Genomic DNA, 5,117 nt, shown 5'->3' with positions numbered 1-5,117 from the left:
TATTTAATAGATTATTATTTCACTTCATAAATAATTATATTAATTATGTAATTTATTTATTAAGTTAATTCACTCTCGAATTAATTTAATTAATGAATTTATATGATTAACTTAATTAAGTGGATAATTTTCTATTTTAAATATAGGTCAAATTACATTTCAATCACCTACACTTTGGCAACAAGACAATCTGATTTGTCTTGTTAATTTGTAAAGGATTCGGCAAGACAATCTCTTTAGATTGTCTTACCGAATGTTATGAAACTTACAAGACAATCTCAATTGTCTTACTAGGTTCCTGAATCAACTGCCAAGACAATCTTCTGAGATTGTCTGATCGAGTGCTCTTTGCCAAGACAATATCTTTGTCTTACCGAAGGAAATGACATCTGCCAAGACAATTAGATTGTCTGACCGACTGGATGCTTGCAAGACAATCTTAAATTGTCTGGCCGAATGCATTCTGCCAAGACAATCCAAGATTGTCTGACCGAATGGTTTCAGCAAGACAATTGCAATTGTCCTACCGAAGGTTAATTGTCTTGCTAGCTTTTAAATTGTCTTTCTGCTGTGTCTTGTGCTTGCAAGGCAATCTAAAATTGTCTTGCCCTTGCCACTTTGTCTTTGCTACTCACAATTGTCTTGTCTTTCAATTGTCTTACAAGTACAAATGCTTTGCCTATAAATATTGCTTAGTATTCTTCATTTGAAGTGTTCATCACTTTGTAAATCAAAGAATTTGTAAAGCTTTCAAGTTGTTCGTAACTTGCTTGATCGTTATATCCACAGTTTTCTGTGCTTTGATAACCCGGTTGTTTTAATCACTAAATCTAGAATATACCCTGTCGAATTTATTCTACGAACTTTAGTGGACATTAAAACTGAACCATTTTAATTATATAACGACTTCAAACATTGTTATATTAATTAATTATTATCTGATTAACAAATCATATTCAATCAGATTCACTTCCGCGACAATTTGGTATTGATTGTATTTAACCCCCCCCCCCCCCTTCTACAATCATATCTGGACCTAACACTAACCATTTCCTAATGAGCCTAATTCTTTGGTAGTAATTCATCTCATTTCTATTCTTCCATACTTCTCTCAATCTTACCATTAAAGCATCATCTTTCAGCCAACAATCAAAAATTTTGAATGGTTTAAAACCCCAATTTTCCTTAGACGCATAAAGCATAATGGCCCTGTGATCCGAATTCATCCTCCCCAAAACGTCAACTTTCCAGTCGCCTTTGGAGAACATCTCCCAATTAAGTAGAGCTCTATCTAACCTACTCTGCTTCGTGCTTGGCCCACACCAAGTGAATGCTGAGCTAGCCATGATGACATCGAACAATTCAAACTGCTCTATGAATTCGTTAAAGTAATTAGTATCAGAGATTCTATATGAACAGTTCTTCTTTTCCTCTGTACCTCTGACACAGTTGAAATCTCCAACCAGACAGACAGCCCTATCACCATGAGAATGAAGGATGCCCTCCAAAGTAGTCCACAACTTTCTTTTCTCAATTGAATTTTGAGGAGCATAAATATTGATACAAGCAAACTTTTGACCCGAACTCATCATTATTCCAAATAAAACTAGCCAGTGCAAGAAAGGCTTGGGGAACCAAAAGGAGAACCTTGAAACATTCTAAGGAGCACGTGACGGCTATGGAGAATATCTAGATTCATAGTTTTCACTTTTCTAATTCTTCGAAGTAGGCGTAACTTTGGATGCTCATTTCGGATTTGTTTCGCAACTCTTGTTCTATTACTTTGATATTGTTTAGACTATTCAGTACCATGTTTACTCTTATTCCCATGATGATGAGAAGTTCAATTATGAACTAATCATTATCGTGGGATTCTAGCGGATTTATATATAGATTTCAGTAGTTCATTCGCCTTAATTATTTGTGTGATGAATGTTTGATTTCTTCGTATTGGTTGTGCTTATTCTACTTGGATGCGTAGCTAACATCTAAGTTGTGGGTTAATCTTTATTGAAGCGAAAGTGGATATATTGATTTAGAACTTGCCATGCGAACATAGGTTTATGTATTCGATATACATAGTTTATGGTGTGATTTTAACCATCGTGCATCGACCTATGTAATCTTGATAGATAACTTGCTCGTAAACCATTATGTTTTCAAATCTTATAGACATATAGGGTCTAAGAATTAGTGGTGTTTATTCGTCTTCTATCTTAATTGTGGATGTAGAATAGTACGGTATACGTTTATCAAAAGATAGCATGTATCAGTTCCGTGTTATCTGATTAGTTATCAACCGTCACATGTCGATAAGGGCATAGCTCTGAATGAAGTAGATAATGAAGTTAGAATCCCATGTTTTAATTCACATAAGTAATTCGATTTTAATCACTTAGTTATAATTCGACTTTAATTAGTTATTTTAGATAAAAACCAACCAAATTGATATATGTCTTAGCATTGAACAATAGGCATACATTGTTGCATAAGTGCATATTACTCGATACACCAGTCTCTGTGGGAACGAACTTAATTGAAATTCTATATTACTTGTGACCACGTATGCTTGCGTGATTTTGTGCGAACAAGTTTTTGGCGCCGCTGCCAGGGACTCGATGTTATAATTTAGTTTATGTGCTTGTCACCAGTGGTCGTTAAAGTTCACTGACTTGGATTTTTTTTTTTCACTTTTATTTCGTTTGTGTGTGTTTCAGGTACTTGAGTGACGTGTATGCGAACACGATATCAGGCTCGTAAGGAAGCATTGGAAAAAACAAAAACGATAGTGAGTATTACAATAGGTGATCAACCACGAGTGGCGAATGATACTAAGGCTCTTAAGGCTTTCTCAGAGCCGGAAATCAATGATATTCAGTCGTGCATTGTTAGGCTAGCAATCGCGGCCAACACTTTAGAAATCAAACCAAGCACTATTCAGATGGTTCAGAACTCAGTGCAATTTGGTGGTTCTCCGACAGAGGATCCTAATATGCATATTCGGGACTTCATTGAGATCTACGACACTTTCAAGTTCAATGGTGTTACTGAAGATGCCATCAAATTGAAGCTATTCCCATTTTCTCTGAGGGATAAAGCTAAGGGATGGTTGCATTCTCTTCCTGCAGGATCTATTACGACATGGGAGGATCTGGCTTAGAAATTTCTTACTAAGTTCTTCCCTATGGCCAAAACAGCTGCAATCAAGAATGCTATCACTCAATTTTCTCAGCACACTGGTGAAACTCTTTGTGAATCTTGGGAACGCTACAAAGAGATGCTTCGAAAGTGCCCACATGATGGGATGCCTGATTGGAAGGTGATTAATTGTTTCTATAATGGCTTGGGACCTCAATCGAGGCCAATGCTCGATGCAGCATCAGGTGGAGCTCTATGGGCTAAGAGCTATGAGGAGTCTTATGAATTGATCGAGACGATGGTTGCGAATGAATATCAGAATCCTACTCAGCGTCTGCATCAGGGCAAAGCAGCGGGAATTCTAGATGTTGATGCTACTATAGCCACAGATGCTCAGCTTAAAGCTCTTACTATGAAGGTGGATTCTTTGGCAAACTTGGGAATTCAACAGCCGCCTTCAGTTTGTGAGCTTTGTGCGGGTACACATTCCACTGATCAGTGTGCCATATCTAGCGAGTCAGCTCATGTTAGGTCCAGATACGATTGTAGAAGGGGTGGTTGAATACAATCGATACAAAATAATCGCGGAAGTGAATCTGATTGGAATATGACATGTTAATCAGATTATGATTAATTAATATAACAATGTTTTAAGTCGTTATATAATTAATAAGGTTCAGTTTTAATGTCCACTAATGTTCGTAGAATAAATTCGACAGGGTATATTCTAGATTAGTGATTAAAACAACCCGGTTATCAAAGCACATAAAACTATGGATATAACAAGCAAGTCACGAACAATTTGAAAGCTTTACAAATGCTTTGATTTACAAAGTGATGAACACTAGAAAATGAAGAAGCTCGGTAAGACAAAGCAAAGGAAAGACAAATACAAGCTTGCAAAGATAAAAACAAGAAGGGCAAGACAATTTAAGCTTGGGCAAGACAAAACAAGGCAAGGTAGGACAATCTAGATTGTCTACCAAGCCTTATAGAAACGGCAGCAAGACAATTAAAGAAAGGGCAAGACAAAACTAAAGGGGGAAAGACAACCAAGGACAAGGTAGGACAATTCAGAATTGCCTACCAAGTTCTTAGCACTTGGCAGAAAGACAATATGAAATTGTCTTGGCAGCCCTTAAAGAATTCGGCAGGACAATTGACAACAATTGTCTTGCAAGTCTTCACACATTTCGGCAAGACAAAGACCAAGGAGATTGTCTTGCTGGTCTTCATACATTCGGCAGGACAATCCACAAATGTCTTGCTGAGCTTGCTTTTCTTCCCTTAAATCAAATTCAGTAGGACAATCTTTGATTGTCTTGCTGAGCTTGTTTTGGTGATTGTAAATGTAATTTGTAGTTTATATTAAATAGAAAATTATTCACTTAATTAAGTTAATCATATAAATTCATAAATTAAATTAATTCAAGAGTGAATTAACTTAATAAATAAATTACACAATTACTATAATTATTTGAGAAGTGAAATAATAGTCTATAAAATATTTAATCACCCAATCTTCAGTAGAACAGCTTCCTGTCTTCTTTAAACTTTAATAACTTCGTCTTGATTTGTCGATAGACTGAACTACCACTTCTGCTTGACGTTGAATATTTAATAGGAGTAACTGATACACAGATGTACTGTCTGGTTCATTTGTATCTAGTTAAATCAAATATTCTTCGTCAAATAAACAATATAGATTTGGCTTGTTTGCCGAGTCTTCGTCTTGTAAGTTCTTCTTCACTAAATGGAATCTTCTGAATAAATAAAGTATAGAAACTTTATACCTTCTGAACTCCTGGACGTGCCACAAAAGATTATTTGTGCACTGAGGCTTGAACATATTAATGAACTTCTTTCAGTGGTGTGAAGCAGCATCCTGGAATTCTTCTGACAGATAATTCCCATAAATCATTTGACGTTCTTCGTACGGATACCGATAACTTGCTATGTACTGAGCTTTCTTATCTGAG

The 5,117-nt window shown here is 36.1% G+C and overlaps 1 non-coding gene across 1 annotated transcript; it reads right to left on the bottom strand.

Moving 5' to 3' along the window:
• Nucleotides 1–3,199: 3,199 nt before the first annotated feature.
• Nucleotides 3,200–3,306, bottom strand: LOC135152478 (small nucleolar RNA R71). The gene has a single exon (XR_010291656.1). It is a non-coding gene; the product is annotated as a small nucleolar RNA R71 (small nucleolar RNA).
• Between the last annotated feature and the right edge of the window lie 1,811 nt (nucleotides 3,307–5,117).

This window comes from Daucus carota, chromosome 4 (assembly GCF_001625215.2).
Source record: "Daucus carota subsp. sativus chromosome 4, DH1 v3.0, whole genome shotgun sequence".
Taxonomy (NCBI): domain Eukaryota; kingdom Viridiplantae; phylum Streptophyta; class Magnoliopsida; order Apiales; family Apiaceae; genus Daucus; species Daucus carota.
Note: the sequence above shows the minus strand (reverse complement) of the source record. Positions and strands in the feature narration are given on the sequence as shown.